The sequence below is a fragment of the Pocillopora verrucosa genome, chromosome 1 (genome assembly GCF_036669915.1).
Source record: "Pocillopora verrucosa isolate sample1 chromosome 1, ASM3666991v2, whole genome shotgun sequence".
NCBI classification, from domain to species: Eukaryota; Metazoa; Cnidaria; class Anthozoa; order Scleractinia; family Pocilloporidae; genus Pocillopora; species Pocillopora verrucosa.
In genome coordinates, this window is record NC_089312.1 from 6,814,834 (window position 1) to 6,834,005 (window position 19,172).

Genomic DNA, 19,172 nt, shown 5'->3' on the forward strand with positions numbered 1-19,172 from the left:
AGTATGATCAGTGCTCCCCACGCAGTGGCAAACATGCTCTACCTTGATCATCGCCACGAACTTCTTCTAACATTCAGTGACAACTTGTTCAACGTAACCGACACCGGACCAATTAAAAGATCAATGGCACAAAACATCGCTGACAGTGATCTCTCTTACGATGACCTTCACAAACTGTACACAAGGTTACAAGGTTTGGTAGAAGAGGACTAGTCGCCATATTGTCTAATCCACCAACAACTTCATCGGCGAAGACAACACGAGTCACACGGACGAAGAGGATATTGGCCGCCATAGTTAGACACTTCGAAGAAACCAGTAACGAAGAATAAGGAGAGATGCCCGAAAAAATCTCAGGCATAACGTTTTACCTATTAGAAGACTCACAATCTCTAAACAAACATTCCGATCGAAGCGCCAACCAACACGTGTTTTCCATTTCAAGCTTTCGCTCGTTGTTTTTCAATAAAAATATGGCTAATTTAGTCAGAAGCTGGAAGTATATCTTTCAAGGTGGGCCCATAAGGCTGTCTTTAACGGCTGCTGAATGACTTTCTGAGCAGTAAACGTTTCTGAACATCAGATCGGATGCAGTAGGAGCTCGCGCGAGCACACGCAATTGTCAGCGGTAGCCGTAACAGATCATGAACGACTGTCGATCTAATGGCATCCGGATTTTTAAATGCGCGAGAATGCGCGTGGGAATTGCTAGACTCACGAAAGCTTTTGCATGAAAAAAAGTCCGGTGACCCCTTCTTTTAAATGTTCCAATATAATAATAACATTGAAAGGAATCATCAGAAAAAAATTAGGAAATTCTGCGGAAGGACATTTACGATACGTGATTATTGCCTTTTTCTAAATTCTCTGAAATTCCGCTCCGTATAATTTTTTTAAAGTCTTTGGGCATTTTCCTTTTCAAGTGCCAAAAGCGGTCACTAAGAAAAATCACGGGGTCGCCGAGTTAGTTTTCAAATTATTTGAGCCATAAGTCTGAAGTGTGAGCTATAAGTCCTAGTGTGTTCAACTGGCCTTGGTTAGTCTTTTTGTTATATTCTTTCAAAGCTACAAACCATCAAAAAGATGAAAACCGGTACCAGCCACCTTAACTTAGACTGCTTCCACTTTTTTTCAAACAGTTTCTTCCGATTGCCACGAGTTCACTTGAAGTTTTGAATTTAATGATTGTTCGGAAGCGATAACGAAAATCTCCTTAAAAAGCAGGCACGTTTAATCGGTTAAAAGACGGTAAAACTGGAAAAAAATGCGACTAAAACTGAAAAACACACACGCGAGAAATCGTACGCGTAACTTGCGTACGAACTGGTAAAATTTCAATGTCTCAGCGCGTGCGCGCGCTAACCGCACGACACGCCATTCCCGTACTATCTTCTTAGCATTTTCCCCCTCCCAACACTGGGAGGTAGTCCTAGTGTGTTCCTAAATAAGGAATTAAAAATTAATTCCAAGCGGAATCAGTTTATAAATTCGTCTCACGACAGTTTTGACGCCACACGCAACTTTAGCAACACGGGTGTGGCCATCATGTTAAGGATACACTTCGGCAATTCGTCCTAACGGCCAACGTCCTCTTGGAGTATCGGGCTGAATCACAAGAACTACATCTCCAACTTTTAGGTCTCGGAATTCTGAAGTCCACTTCGGTCGGCTGTTAAGGGCAGGAATACATTCCTTGAGCCATCTCCTCCACACTCGTGAAATAATGGCCCGGAGCTTTCGCCATCGTTGACGCGGAGGCAAAGGAGTGGTTTCAACGGAGTCAAGCACGAACTGTTCCCCCATTTGGCCCTGTAAGAAATGGTTAGGGTTCAATGGAACATCTTCTCGTGGATCTGAACTCTGATAAGTCAACGGACGGGAAAATTAAGAAGGGATTCTACCCCAGCGAACACAATGATCAGCTCCTCATCGTTTACATGTTTACACAAGTTTCTTCCGATTGCCACGAGTTCACTTGAAGTTTTGAATTTAATGATCATAGAATGGAGTTTTTGAAGTAAAAGCAAACCAAAATTGTAAAGTGCTCCCCCCATCACAATCATTAAACAAATCGCACATATTGTGAGTCGCCAGGCTTCCCGTTTCATTGGTATGCACCACTTGCAGTTACTCAGCATACTTTTAATATCAGACTAAGCGTGCCAAACCACAATTCTCTAATTGTACTAAGCGTTTAAATATCTTTTCAAAGTTTGCAATCGAAAAACTCTGACAGACATTTCCGGAACAGAAAAGATCAGCCATACAAGGAGGAAAACAGAATCCTCTCGCCTCTCAAATGGGAAAACAACGAGAAAACTATATCTATAACAACAACATAAACAGCACAGCAAGACGTTGAATGATCACCTAAATTATCGCTTTATTTTTCTATTTGGCGTCGTTGAGTACTTAACATGTTGTAGTCATCTAATCTTTTAATAAATTTCAAAATTAAGTCGCGGAAGCCTGAACGGTAAGCTTTTAAAAATGTACCTAGTTTTGGATAACCTGGACCGATCTCTAATTCGTAGAAAAATAAACGTTTTAGTCGCTCATCGATACACTTAAAAATAATTTTTTTGATTGCTTAAATACCCAACCTCAATGAATTTATGCTACATTCTATTTCTGTGGGACTTGTGAGACATCCAGCCAGAGTTGTCAACACTAGCAATACCGAATTGGCCGAATTGTAAAAAAATGAAATCACAATTCCAGGTTTATGCGTAGAGAATGTTTTCATTTCTATTTCTGTTGAAACACCTTTCTGTTGAGAGACTTTTTGCACATTCCCAATTCCTCATTCCCGCTTTTAACAACATCCACCTTTCTACGGATCACCGCTGACAGGCAAAACAGTTTAGGACTAGATAACAGCCCTTACAGGCGTGAAGTGGAAACAAACGCCGACAACTCGAGAAATTTCAAGTCCCTGTAGGGATTTTCCATGCTCAAAAGTATAGAAATGGTTGTTTTTTTTTTCTATTTCGAACGATGTTTGATCAACACTTTAGGTGTATTGAGTTCACTGATTTACTAAATTTTTGTCTATTGGGGACTTCAAAAAACTTTTAAATATTGTTTAGACTCATTCCCAGTTTAGTTTATCCAACCAAATAAAAAAAAAGAAAAAAAAACCAGTCAAATGAACAACTCGAAATCATGTGTTGTTCAGAATCATAAAAAATGACTTATTATCCTAAAGTCACGGTTCTGAAGTTTACCTGAAATCCGATCTCAATTGTCGTATATGTCAAGACTGGTCAGAGGAATACAATCTACCTCTTTTTGTTGTTTGGTTTCCGAGTCCAAGTTATAATTTGAGTTTGACTTCGAGTTGAACTTTTAACGCTAAAAAGAAAATAATAATAATGATAAAAAATTACCAATGGGCCCACGTGAAATTGAAGAAATAGTTATTTCTTCATGACAAGGGTGTCAAAAAACCTCTGACGTTGAAAACTTGCCTCTCGCCATTCACAAAATTTGTATGCAAATTTCTTTAAGTTGATAAGTGACCTTGTTATTAAGAGAGGAAGAGAAAAAACCAGGTCAGGGATAATTTGAGAACGACAGTGTTGGACATAAAGAAACCGTAGCACTCTTTTAACTTTACTATTTAAGCGTAGATCTTTACAACAATAACCAGGTTCGATGGCTTGAAGAACTAATCAAATTTAAGGAGAGGGAGTACTATTTGGATCAACGTACTAAAAATGCTTTTCAGTAACAAAATTAACTTCATAATAGTTAATTAGAGCTACAAATCGCACAATGTGGTGTGTCACCGGATTTCCCGTTTCGGTGGCATGCAGTTACTTCCATTTTTTTCAGTACTCGAAATTAAGAATGCCAGACCATAATTCTGTAAATGTACTTGTACAAAGAGTCCAAATATCTCCCGAAGTTTGAATGAAACACCCAGGTAGACATTTTCAGCACAGAAAGACATCAGCCATATAAGACGGGAAAACAAAATCCCCTCGCTTCTCCTGAGGGAAAAGCGACAACCAACCAATAATCACAACAAGAGTAAAAACAATCGAACATCACACACACTACTTCAGGGGTCTCTACTTAATTCAGAACCTCGACACAAATTATTAACTATAGAAAAATAAAAATCAAACAAAAAAACATAAAATTTAAAAAAGGAAAGAGAAAGAAAACATTTTCACACAACCATAAAACCAAACGAACTTAATATTGAAGAGCTGATGTATCGAGCAAAGGAATGGAGTTGCATTACTGCAGCAAGAGGTTAAACGTGTGATGTTAGAATTATCATCAAATTAGTTTTAAAATTGTTTTGAGGTAGCCTAAACAATGAGCATTTTAAAAATCACCTAGGTTTTTACAATCTCTTCTAACTCGCAGTTAAATATATAAGCGGTTTAGTTTCTCGTCGGATACGCTAGAAGAATTATTTTACGCTAAAACTCAATGGTATTTTGCTACATTTTTATTATATGGGATTTGGAAGACAACCAGCTGGAGAAGATACCACCTGGAGTCTACAATAGCAATACTGAGTTGGCCGAATTATAAAAACATCAAAGCATAAGTTCATGTTTGATACTTAAAGAATGTATTCGTCTCTATTCGTGTTCAAACACCACTTGCACATAATTTTGTCAATCACCGAATGTGAATGAAATTATACTCACACCGGTTGTCGTCAGTCTTGAGGCTAATTGATTTCCGGAATAAGGTTAAGGTTGCCGTATTTTTTGTTTAGGATGTAATTATTTATCAAATCTTGAGAAACCAGTTTCTCAAGAAAACACTTATTTTGTAGGTCGCTAGAGGGAAACAAGATTAAGAAGTTGCGTGGTGATTTATTTACTCCATTAGTGAAGCTACAGTACCTGTAAGTCAGGAAGCTCATTTTTATATCGATCTACCTTAACTTGAAAGGATATTAACTTTTGCTTTAGATATTTCCACGCAAGTGACAAAAGGAAATACTTGCACTTCGCGCCCGACTCGCGCTTGCCTCCGTTCGCTTGAAAACCCAAAAAATCACGCCAGTTCTGCAGCCTAAATGCTGACCTAGATATCGCTTTATTTTTCTTGTTGGGATTTGGATTGCATCCAGAACCTAGAGCCTGATTATTTCCGAGGGTAAAGATCAGAATTCAGATTCCGATGAATTTGAAAACGATCGATATACCCAAAGAATGTAAGCCAACACCTTGAGTAGGATTTGATTGATTGCGTGAACATTGTCAAAACGCTAAAGAAAAAACAAAGCCCATGTTGGTAAAATTGCCCTATGGAACTGTGATCTGCGTTCTCAGTTTTCGTTTTACCCGCCAAAGTCGCCAGGTTATTTTGGAAGCTAATGAAGCAAAAAGTGAGAGATCAGAGATTTCTTTAACGTACTGTATGGCAACGATACGTATCCTTTAGAACTTTTATGGAAAGCCGATAAGTGTAGCCATCTTGCATTTGTGTGAGAACTTTGCAGCTTATTCTACCTTGTCTCTGAATAAGCCCTTTCAGTGGTTTGATTCTTTTTCTCTGGGGAGACCGATTTAATTTTATCCTTAAAAAAAAAAAAAAAACAGCTCGGTTTAAATAGAGTTAGTGGTCCCCTCTTCTAACTCCGGCTTATACTCTTCTTGTAATTACATATTCGAGTAGAATGCGATCGCACGTTTACACGTTTAGCGTGCTTTACAAGCTCCATGACTAAATAATTAGTTTAAAATACATGCAGTAAAAAATGCATGCAGTTAAAAGGCTGCACGCGCGCAACACGCAAACTGCGTGTCACTACACGCATTTGCAAGTGTGAGTGTAAAATGCGTGTAAATTACACGAAGTCACTCAACTATAACTCATTAAATGTGTTTACTGAGACGATTGGATTTACATTTATCCTTAAATACTTAACGAGTATCAGCAAGTTACTGGACTTTGTTGGGTTTCTTAATTCTTAGTTGCTGAAACCTTTGTTTCTATTGCGGAATCGTAACAGCTAACACATGCTTGCGTAGAGAGGATCATGACGTTTACTGCTGTTTCCGTCGCTGCCGAAACAAACCGCGAAAGCTCGGACATTGGGTCAGCTACCCACGACCCGTGTAAGGACTTCGACATTTTGTTGTAGATAATTTCCACTGTCGTGAAGCTTCTCTATACACAAAATTGATTTCTTTTTTGTGTAATATGTTTGATTATTTATCAAGCAAGTTGTTATTTCACTACCGCCAAAGTAGATGCGAAGAATGTAGAAAGAAGCGTAAACAAAATAAGAACCGATTTCAACGCTGTCAATGTGGCAGAACTTTAAAAATATTTCGAGGAATCGGGTGATTTCAGCGAGCAGATAGTTGAAAACTTCGATCGTGGAAATCGCCTCCGCAGTTGAAAAATTTCCAATAAGACGACACCACCTCTTCAAACCATTCTGTTAATCAGGAGATACAAATTCCCAAATCATCTTTCGTAAAGACTGTGTACAATGTGGACGCGTCGCTGCCGTTTGGATTGTAAGACATTTTTAGTCATTTGAGTACCACTCCACCGATTTGTCAGGGACTCGCTGCTTATATATCATTTTAAGATAAATTCCTATTGATCGATGGTTATGTGGAATCTTTGGTAACAACTCAGTTCAAACAAAAGGGTGTTCATGTATATGTGGCTTAAGTGCAGCCTTTGAAGAAAGTCAAAACGGACAAGGTAAAGGAATACCAAGATCTCTCTTTTATTCTTGTTTATTCTTGTACACATAGCTGTCTTTCTTATACACGAACGACGCATTTCGATGACATGACCCTTTCCACCTTTGCCATCTCAGCTTTTGTCTAACTGCTCCAAGAAAATGGAAAAACTTGAACGAATCGCCGATTAGACAGGATTGCCATATTGGTAATCGTTTTCGCAAGCATCATAAGTGCCTCTCTTTGTCGCAGCCATTCTTTTGGTATACTTGGGGAACTGAAATCGTACTCGTTCATCGTGTATGATTTGGTTTTAATTTAAGGAATCAAGGCTTGCTCGCGTTCAAAGCGATTCGAGAGTACTAATTTCCATCACGCATACCTTTTACTAATCGAGTTCGAGGGCCGTACTGTAAGATACGGACCTAGTTTTTTTCCGCTGGGTTTATGGCACAAGCGCGAAGTGCACGGGAAAAACGAGGTTCTTTAACTTGCAGTACGGACCGAGAAAAACGAAGTTACTACGATATTTACTATATCTCTTGATTCAATTAGAAGGGAAAAAGATTTTAGTTCAAGCGGAACGGCCAGTGATGATTAACGAGCGTCAAATTGTAAGCACGAGAATATTTTATTGGCTTCCAATAAAAACTGGACTTTGGGTCAAAAGTTCAAAATATTCGTTTATTACCCATGCATAGTTTAGAATAATGCAAAATTACACGAAAGCAACAGTTTAAGTATACTAAGGTTTTCTGTAAGGAAGTGAGATAAAACGTTCTATAAGTAACACTCTTGTCGAGAGTTTTTTTTTTTAATTCCTGAAATCTGCAAAGCACAACGCGTTTCTGTGAAGAGAGTGCGAACTAACGGCTAACTTTGTTCAATGTCAGTGTCAACGTCAACGAATGAATGAATTTTATCAATTCGATCGAAAACAGCACAAGCATCTTTTTAACGATTAGTATTGGTGATTTGTGGCGTTTTCATAGTAGTTGCAGGGTGGATTACTCGGTGCAGACTGAAAAAAAAGATTAAAGACGGGTTTACATTGAGTCGATGTTTGAGTCGAGGGGTTTTATTTGATAATCTACGAGCTTATGCCCTGAAAATACCTGATCAGATACATCACTGTACGCACGCACAACTAGTTTGATTATTCCATGCCAAAGCGCTTTCTGCTACTGACTGAGAAGCAACGTCGTACTAGTGCACGTGTCAACCGGATTGACGATGAATCACCACGCCCTCACCCACCTAACGGCACTCGTTGGGCTGTCCACAGCGACTAATTCTATACATTTTCAGAACATTTGACATTTCATAAATACCAGCTGTATGTTTTTCCTGATGTTCATTCGTTAAGTAAGGAATTTCAGGTATGTTATGTTCAAATGACAAGGACGACGAGGGAATATATACGTACTTTTCATATAATAAAAATTGTCACCGGTCGATCGATTGAAGAAAAGAAGAAGAATAAAATAAATTGATTGAAGCTGTAAATAAAATATAGTTCTTGTCTATGTGTGATTGTACATAGTGCGGAGCATAGATTTCACAAACGGACGGTATAAAAGTCTGGTAGGGGTTATATAAAACCGCACGATCAGAACATATTTACCTGTCCTGTAATGAAAAAGGAAGATCACGAAAAAGGAGTGCTGAAAGAGTCCGATAAATAGAGGAAACAAGAAAAAAAAGTGTTTCTGGAGCAAAATCTAGTGCTTCCGTCCACTCTAGATCTGAATTCGTCAGCAGTATTTCCGTCGACGTTCTGTCTGATTACGTCTACGGAAACAAGAGAAAAACGTGTTTCCGGACGTGACCTTGTATTTCCGTGAACGTTTAGGTATGATGACGTCGACGGAAATATAAAAAATTCATGTTTCCGCCACGTTACTATGTGTTTCCGCACATGTTAACATGAAGTTACACTTGCGGATACATTTGTTTGTTTTCCTTCAACTGAAACCTGACGGAAACATGTAAAAAAGTGGTACAGTTCCGCTGTGACCGCAGCAACGGAAACACGAGAAAACGTCACCAAACCGACAGCGGAAACGCGTGTTGAGCATTGTGTTTCTGCAACGTTTTCACATATTTCTTCCACGTTTCCGTTTACGGACTCTTGATATTTCTTCCTGTGTATGTTATTCGCATCTACTTTAGCGGTAGCGAAATATCAACTTGCTTGATAAATAATAAAACATATAATACGAAAGAAATCAATTTCGAGCAAAGAAAAACTTCACCACAGCTAAGAGTTGTCATAGGCGAATAAGGTTGCTTTGCTGTGGGTGAGATAGGTTTTTTCGCCTGCCCAAGAGGGATCAACGATTGAGCAATTCTATCTGGTGGTGTGTTGCTTGTGGAGGTAGTGTCTAACTGCACCATGATTGATTTGTTTAGGTCCTTAGTCACACCCAGTTCCAAGGGTCTGGACAATTAACGCCCTAGGGCCTCGCCTATTGGATGTCGTGAAGTGCTGCAGACAGTTTGGGCATATATTTCTGGTTTGATATAAACCTTAAAGAGATCAGTTTCATACTCCTCCCTTGAACTTTTTTCGGGTTCTTCTTACCAGCGATGGAGGAACGGAAAGCTGCCAAAGCTTTGTCTTTTTCCTGCCACTTTAGCCTAACAGGCACAATCCGCTTCTTCTGCTGTTTCTTCGGCAGGAGGCTCGCTTTCTTACCATCCATTGAGCACGCACCAATTGCGACCATATCATCACCCAATCCGATGTAATACATCAATCCCAAAACATTCTGAAAAATTTTACCTTTATTATCGATTCACAGTTTTATAATTAACCAGAAATCCGATTTCAATCGTTACACGAAGGCGCGCCATAAAGGGAGAGGTGCCTTAGGTACCTCTAAATCATTTGTCAATCAACCGTCGTGGCCAACTGACCAGAGGCGCATTTCTCGGTAAAAATTTCTACGTTTTCATCACAATGGAAGAATTTTTTAAGGTTTGTATTACCTTCCTCCGATCGAAACCTTCATATGTGTCGTTAAATTTGAAATTCGAAATGATTCGCTTCGCCGTCGCCTAAAATTGCCATGGCGTAATTTCATGTCTGTTTTTAAATACTGGATGTAGATGACCGTTAGAATAAAAAGAAAAGATGAAGAAATGTTCCAGGCATTTCTTCAATAATGCCAAGGGGAAGTGCTGTTAACCCAACGGAAGAAAAATAAAAGCAGAGTGACCATTGCAGGCGAAGTTCTGGAGCGCGCGAGTGAACCGCCGCCAACCACCGATTCACTTGGACATGTCCAGGCATCGATGTCGCCAAAGGAATCATCTGTACGGGCTTCCTCCTCAATGGTGCGATTTCTTTTTCTTTTTTGTTAATCTAAGTATAACATGATTACAACAATACTGAATGATCTTTAACCTTTGGAACAATACATTAGAAAGGTAACTTAGGACTTCACTGCAGAGATATATGGAGTCGTTTTCTGATGAAGATGCAGTGATTTGCATTATTTGTGGCGTACGTTCTGCTTGTGGAGGAGAAATTGGAGAAAAAGGATCAGCAAAAGGCAAAGAAATACGCGAAGATGGAATGGAAGAAGCTGAAGGAATTGAAAACCGTGCAGTTGTGGATGGTGTAGAAAGAAGAGATCGGTTCGGAGCTCAGATCGCTCGATGTCAGTCGTTTCCTCTCAATTTTCTCCTCAAAAGCTAACAGGAGAGCTTCCATCAAATCTGCATTCTGTGTGCTTGTCGTCGCTTTTGTAAGATTCAACGAGCCTTTTTCCATCTTTATGCGGTCTTTGATGCCGAGAAGTCTGCTCTCCTGAGTTCGAGGAACTTCTATGTTGAACGAGAACTGAGGACCTCGATCCGTTGGACGCTTTTTCCTGGGTACAGATGGCTTATTTCCCTCAGCCATAACGAATAACTTTCCCAATAAATATATCTTTCGAGCAACGACAGCCAAGACTATTCCCCAAACTGAACTAGAGTTGTGAAATTCTGACTCAAAATCGCACTTACTTGTGAAGTCATCCATACTTTAGTGGTCACAGATAACAATAGTCTGAGCATTGCGCATAGAATGTGTCATGAATCCGCTAGTTTCAATGGGAATAATCTGAAGGCTCGAGAAACCAGTGTGTATTAGGGGCTTGGGGCATAAGCCGAAGTTACACGTCGCGAATTTTGAAAAGACAACTGTGCGAATGTCTCGTCGACCGGAGATGGCGCTCTGAGCGGCCAAATGATAAATTTGTGCCAATTAATATCAAAATGAGCTCAATTATGGGAATGAGAGTCAACAAGACGCAATATCTTCAAATTTATGGACACAAAAAAAACACTTTAAGTGTGTCTTCTATGCAGACCGTTTCACTCATGGTGGGGACGTTAGTCGCCATATTGGATGATTTTTGCATTTGAGCTGAAACAAAGGGAAGGAGCCAACTTATTTATAACGCGCCTTCGAGTTAAAATTAACCTTTCATAAAGCCTTTCCCTAACGCAAGCAATCATTAGGAAAAAATAACCAATTCGGACTTTTTTCCATACAATGAATACTCAAAGTTAACATTCCCGCCTCCCCCCTCCCACTTTGAGAACGCACTGTTAGGTCAAAAAGAGATATTTTGTTTATTAAACTTGAATCATCTACAAACAGTACAATGTCAAAACTAAGGTTCTCTTCTTTGCGCAAGTTTAGGCTGTGTATTTTTTTTTAAAAAAATTAATTTCTTTGGAGCTGCCGATGTAAATTTAAAGAAAGGCACCATTCTCGCAGGCGAGCTGCAATTTTAAACCAAATCCTCTGACTCTTACCTTCCGGACGCTTAAGCGATAAATGATGACCGGTAACTAAGGTCTCGAAGGGATTTGGCCGAAATTCCAAGGGTCACCCTCAGTAGAAGAGGAGTCTGGAAAGAAGTTAAGAGTTATTTTCTATTCCTACAGATGTACTTTGCAAACTCTGTAAGTCTTAAAACTTCGTGAGATGATTAATTTGCTTTATTTTCTTTCTTAATATCGTTTACGTAGGGACTTAAGAGACAATCAGATAACAGAGCTACCAAGTGGAGTCTTCAACTACATCACCAAGTTGATTGGACTGTAAGTAAACAACATTTATTGCTTATTCCGAGAGACTTATTTTTAGGAAGCCTATACAGACCCAGTAACACGTGTAAACCATAAGAGTTGGTAATGTTGAGATTCAAATCCAATAGCTCAGCTCACGTACTTACTAAATCTTGGTTTCAAATTTTACTTACCCTTAAGTCCATGCGTTGCAGAGGAGCCAGTTTACAGCTCATAATGGCAGGATACAAATCCTATATCCCAACTGGTATATTTGCCAGGGCCCGGTTTCAAATTTTCATAGAAATCCCATCGCAGTTGTTATTAGTTGGGATGGGATTTCTATTAAAATTTTATTGATCCCACTAGTTTCAAGAAAGGTTCAGAGAGACGCAATTTAACGAAAGATGGAGAGTTCAAAACTCAGCCAGTCGAAAAGAAATTTGAAGTTAAGAACAAGTCTCTGTAAGAATCAAACATCCTGGGAAATGAAAATTTTCAACCCCCCTTCAAATTTTGCACGCAGTTAGGCATTCGGGGGGATGCACAAAAATGCCCTTTTCAAAGGTTGCAGCACTCTTGTTGCCATGGTAACAATGGCTGCTTGTTCGAGGCCCGGGGCCTTATTTTCATACAAAAACGTCGCAAAAAAAGAGTGAAATGTTTATTTCTCTATCTCAAGCTAAATACAACATTACAAATTGGCACTTCTACCATACATAGCAACATCATTTGTCCTCACATTGATTAATTCAATTTTCCCTGGGAGTATATGTGAACACACCAATAGATTATTCATTTCGGTACAGTTTCGGGTTATTTTAGTTGTCGGGTAAAACAGAGAAAACGTTTATCTGAATTTCTCCAAAAGTACACCGATTCTGGAACTGAAACTACCCACCTAGCTGTTTATAATATTCTAGTTTTTAAATATGTAAAAATCTCTGCGGGCCTGCCTCTACTTTTTTATAGGGGCAATTCGCGAAAAAAGCTCAAAATCAAATATTGCATAACTTGGCGATGTTTACATCTAATGTTCTCAACAAAAAATGTTTCAGAAAAATGAAACATGGAAGGCTTTGAAAGAATGCTATTTTATGAGCAATATCCCGAAGAGAAATCTCCCCTCTGGTTGTCATCTTTTAAGAAAAATTGATCAAACTTCATGCAGGACTACTCGACGTGACTACAAACATATACCTCACATCGTGTGCACATCATCCAGATTCCGAGAGCTGCACCTTCTTCTTTCATGGGAATTTGAGCGATCTGAAGTCCTCAAAAGATACACTGTTTTACTTGTATATTATTTAAAACATGGTGAAGCCGGCTGATTAACACGAAACTATCCTCACACCGGTCATTTGTTAGAAACATGAACGTTATCACGATGGCGTGACGCTGTATTTCTCCGTGAAGTTTCCATCGGTCGCTCCAAAGAAGACGAGAAATGGATATTTTCAACCTCCTCGGTCCGTGTGTCATTCGTCCATTCATTGATGTCAATTTTTAATTGTCGTTATTTTTTATCATAAAAAATACGAAAGTGCCAAATCAAAAATGTTTGACTTTTTTTCCTTTTGATAGAAGATTGAAACATAACTTATATTTATACTTTAATCCTGTCAACAATGAAAAGAAAAATTGAAATTGAGCGGCAATTTTGCTTCTCCGACAATGTTGCAGTCAATGGCATGGCTTAGTTTTTCTGTTTTCGGCGGAATTGTAAAAAATGAAAGTTGAAAATTGCAATCAAAACGGTAATTTTTTGCCCCCGGTGCCCTCTCCCCATAGCTAGGTCCGCTTCCTTGCTGAAGGGGTCTGGGAAGGAAGTGAGAGTTTAACTGTCTCTTCGCGGTTTTGGTTCTTCCACGTTTTGGAGCGTCTTCCTCAGTTCTGTCCATTACAGCAGCAGCCAGACTTTGGACGTTAGCTAGGAAATTAAAAAGATCTTAGACTTCGTATTGGAGCATATTGGAGAGGGTGATGTAGCCATATCGACTTTCCAGGCGCCATATTGCAAGACATGGTTGGGATGAAGGTGAGGGAGAGGGAGGGGGTAAATTTTTTATACCATCCCCAATGGCCCGCCTGGAGTCTGTGAAGGAATGAAAGTTTCGCGCTGTTTTGAACTGTCCATTCACCGCCATCATGGCAAGCAATGAAACCTTTGATTTGACTAGAAACGGAAAAGTGTTTAAATTACGAATAGCAACGGGAGATATGACAGTTTCGAGGCTTTCTCGAGCTTGAGCCGTTCACTACGCTTTGTTAGAAAGGGAATTGCCGCAACGAAACATGTTGACTAAAATAAAGTTTCTGATGCAGTTTCGTACGCATTAAATGTTTAATACCTTTCAGTACTGTTAATAAATTATTTTGAGTGTTGAAGACATGTGCTGACTGCTCATTGACAGCCGGGAAAAAAATGAGCCCTGAAAAAAGCCTACAAAATTCACATTAAAAGCTGAAAAATCATTTTGAACCCTGAAGGGTACTCATATAGACAGCTATGCAAACAAAGAAATGAAGGTAGAAAAAAGAGGAAAATAGCGAACAACAAGCACTTAAGTCTAATAAACTTATACTTACCCGAGCAACGACGTCCCGCATGCACTGCTCAAGCTCGTCATTTGACAGGCAGATGTGTAAATGTTTTCCATTTTCTAAACAAAACCTCTTAACTGACCTCGGCCTTTCTTGCCGGGAAATCTTTCTTTTAGCAATAAGCTCACCTCGGAGTCTGTTTTTCTTTGAGTTATGACAAGATCCTTTGTGTACTCAGCACTGAAGTCGTTCATGTTTGGAAAAGTGACTACGCTGTAAATACGAATTTCCTGCTTCCTCCTCTCCAGAGAAGAGTGGCGTGGAAGGGGGGGGGGGGAGGGGAAGGGGGTCAGGGGCAAAAAAAAAAAAAAAAAAATCGCATGGAGGGAAGGGGATCTGGGGAGAGGGCGCTAGGGGCAAAAAATTAACGTGCGAATAGACCCCTCCCTCTCCTTCTTGGGTAGTTCCGTCAACGATTTGAAATGTTTTTGCCGAAAAAACAAAAATTGAAAATTGACTGCAATTTTCAATTTCTAGACCCGCTGAAAACTGAAAAACTAAGCCATGCCGCAGACTGCAGCATTGTCGGAAAAGCAAAATTGCCGCTCAGTTTTATTTTTCTCTTCATTGTTGACAGGATTGAAGTAAAAATATGATTTATGTTTCTGCAATTTTCAATTTTTAGACCCGCTGAAAACTGAAAAACTAAGCCATGCCGCAGACTGCAGCATTGTCGGAAAAGCAAAATTGCCGCTCAGTTGTATTTTTCCCTTCATTGTTGACAGGATTGAAGTAAAAATATGATTTATGTTTCAACATTCTATCTTTAGAAAAAAAAGTCAAATTTTCGATTTGGCACTTTCGTATTTTTTATGATAAAAAATAACGAAAATAAAAAATTGACATCAATTTTTGATTTTAAACGAAAATTGAATGGACGAAGGACACACGGACCCTCCTCCATCCCACTTCTCCTCCCGCTTTAAGAACATATTCTTGGTTAGTGATATTGAGATCAAAATCGAACAAATCCCATAGCGTATTTCCCAAAACTCGGTTCCAAATTTTAATTGCCCACTGGTCCAAAATTAATTTCTTTGAAGCTGCCGATATAAATTTAAAGAAAGGCACGATCTTCCTAGGCGAACTTCAAATTTTACCAATTTCCAATTGGAAACTAACTTTTGACACCATGTTGTAAAAGAGAAAACACTACAAAAGCAGAAATGGACGCCAAGTCTATTCAACACCTCACTTGCTGGGGCAATCTACAACAAATTGAAGACGTAACACATTACCTGTTCCGAAAATGAATGGAGAGCGGGACACAAGCTGAGAAAAAAGTATGAGCTTCAACGAACAACCTACGTTAAAGGACAAATATCCATTACAAGCACTCTGTCAGGTCAAATGGGAATATTGTGCTTATTATACCTAAGACATTTTTTTAAGTTCGTCCAATAAATCATTTAAAAACAATTTATTGTCGAAAATGAAGGTTCATTTTTCTTCACAATGAAATATATATGGACCTGCGGATTGAGAATGAAATAAAGTCATGGTCCTTGCAGGTGAGCTGAAATTCAGTCGATTGAAAAAAAGAGCCTTAAAAAAATAAAGCCTCGGACGAGATTCGAACTCGTGCCTCCTAGTTATTAATTAACTGCGACCATATCATCTTCCAGTGCAGATCATATTGATCTCAAAATATTTTTTAAAAAATATTGTTTAGAAGGACAAGTTTACCTTTGACTTCAAATCACGGTTTTTGGTTTAAATTTCCATTTACATTTACCTTTCATGGAGTTCTTCCCCTTGTGCAAGACCACATTTTTTGTAGCGGCTCCTATAAAGGATCAGATAAATTTTATCGCGACAAAACCCAAATCCTCTGACTCCTCCTTTCCCGCTGCTTAAGCGATAAATGATGAACGGTTACTAAGGTCTCGAGGGATTTGGCCGAAATTCCAAGGGTCTCCCTCAGTAGAAGAGGAGTCTGGAAAGAGGTTAAGAGTTAATTTCTATTCCTACAGATGTACTTTGCAAACTCTGTAAGTCTTAAAACTTCATGAGATGATTAATTTGCTTTATTGTCTTTCTTAATATCGTTTACGTAGGTATTTACATGACAATCAGATAGCAGAGCTACCAAGTGGAGTCTTCAACTACAACACCAAGTTGATTCGACTGTAAGTAAACAATATTAATTGCTTATTCCACGAGACTTATTTTTAGGAAGCTTATACAGACCCAGTAACACGTGTAAACCATAACAGTTGGTAATGTTGAGATTCAAATCCAATAGCTCAGCTCACGTACTTACTAAATCTTGGTTTCAAATTTTACTTACCCTTAAGTTCGTGCGTTGCAGAGGAGCCAGTTTACAGTTCATAATGGCAGGATCCAAATCCTATATCCCAACTGGTATATTTACCAAGGCCCGGTTTCAAATTTTCATGGAAATCCCATCGCCGTTGTTATTAGTGGGGATGGGATTTCTATTAAAATTTTATTAATCCCACTAGTTTCAAGAAAGGTTCAGAGAGACGCAATTTAACGAAAGATGGAGAGTTCAAAACTCAGCTAGTCAAAATCAAAATCAACAAATTCCAACCTCCTCCTTCCCACTTCCCCCCTCCCACTTTAAGAACATATTGTTAGTTCGTAATATTGAGATCAAAATCGAACAAATCACATTGCGCATTTACCAAAACTCGGTTCCAAATTTTAATCGCCCACTGGTCCATGCGATCGGCTGCATCAAATCAGATTTCAATCGTTACTAATTCCATTTAAATTCACCCTTTATGGGGCCTTTCCCCTAACGTAAGAAATCATTAGGAAAAAATAATCAATTCGGACTTTTTTTCATACAATGACTGCTAAAAATAAACATTCCCACCTCTCCCCTTCCACTTTGAGAACACATGGTTAGGTCAAACAGGGATAGTTTTTACACTTGAATCATTTACAAACAGTATATTGTTAAAACAAAGGTTCTCTTTGCGTAAGTTTAAGTTGTGTATTTGTAAAAATTTTAATTTCTTTGGAGCCGCCGATGTAAAATCAAAGAAAGGCATGATCCTCGCAGGTGAGCTGCAATTTTACCAATTGCAGAAAAGAAGGCAGAGAAAAACTCAGGCTCGGACGGGATTTGAACCCAGGTCTCCTATAACACTACTACCAACGGAGCTATAGAAATAACTGTCAACCTTTACGCCCATTTACTTTTATAGGACGCCCCATAGCCCCTGAATATTTGCTTCAGTTATATTCTTTTCATTGTCCTTCAAATATTTTTTTTAATTGCGTATAACAAAACAGTTAGAAACATTTTATCGTCGAAACGAAAGCTAAATTTTCGGCGCGACTTTTCGATATGAATTTGAAACGAAATAAGTTTCTTTTCACTTGCGGATTGAAGAAAAGTTAACTAAAAAAATTCAGACTCGGACAGGATTCGAACCCATTTCACCCAGATACTAATTGGGCGATACTACAAACTGAGCTACAAAGCTACACATTATGAGTGAGAAAAATTTTGGAAGATTCATCTTTTTTTTTGAAGAAAACTTATGCTTTTTGCAAAGAGATAAATGGAAAAGAACCATGACAAACGTAGGTGAGCTGAATTTTAGAAATTACAGAACAGTCCGGAAAAAAGAAGAAAAAGGTTCGTTCCTTGACCTTCTAGGAGTTGCCTCGCTCCCAACGTGAGAGGAGTTGAAGAATTTGGAAATAAGTTTGCTTTTATTTTTTCTATTTTGAAAGATGTTTTGAAAGATGTGCTGACATTTTGAGCACAGAAAGAGCTCAGTCATATAAGGAGGGAAAATAGAATCCCCTCACTTCTCTAGAGGGAAAAGCAACAACAAATCAACAATCACAACAAGAGTAAAAACAGCAATCATGATGAACATCACCCACACTACTTCCGGGGTTTCTTACTTTAGAACCTCGACACGGACTATTTTCTATAGAAATAAACAAAAAGCAAAATTTAAAACGAAAAAAAAAAAACATAACATGAAAGAAAGGGAAAGAAAACACTTTTATACAACCACAACACCAGACGAACTGAGTATTGAGGAGCTGATGTATCGAGCAAAGGAGGGAATATAAGAATTATCATTAGTATTTTATTATCATTAGTTGAGCTACAGACATTGTAAGTCAGAAAGCTTATTTTTATATTGATCTACTCTAACTTGACAGGATATTAAATTTTGCTTTGAATTTTTTCACGCCAGTGACCAAAGGAATGACTTGCACTTCGCGCCCAACTCGCAATTGCTTCCTTTGGCCTGAAAACCCAAAAAAGTTACGCCGGTTCTGCGGGCTAAATGCTTACCTAAATGTCGTTTTATTCTCCTCATTGAAATTTGGATTGCATTCAGAACCTCAACCTCCTGTAAATATTTGATCTCATATGTCTCATGCCTATTGCTTGGTCATATTTTCATACTCATAGATGGTGTACGGTCACAATACTATATATTATTCATTTTTAAAGCACGCTATTTACTAAGTTTTAGTTCCATGTTTAACCTGCGACTCTTCTTATTTTAAACACTTATTTAGTTAGGGAAACTGGTTTTTCCTAACTCAGAATAAACTATAGGATCCACGATATAACGCTTTTGTAGGTACCTGCATGGCAACGAAATAGAAGATCTACCAGCTGGAGTCCTCAATAACAACACCGAATTGACTTACTTGTAAGTAACATATATAGGCTCACATTGATACCATCTCACCCATAATACTTTACGAGTTAAAACAGGGGGGTGTAAATTGGGGATCTAAACTCCCTTTTTTCCAGCCCACAGTTTTACGCAGTCCAGGGTTATGATATCAAAAATGACATCTCCAAAGTTATGACTA

General features: G+C 38.7%; 1 pseudogene; it reads left to right on the top strand.

Annotated features, from left to right (window-relative positions):
* LOC136280154 (uncharacterized) overlaps window positions 1-19,172 on the top strand; it is a 249,422-nt pseudogene that overhangs the window by 229,581 nt on the left and 669 nt on the right.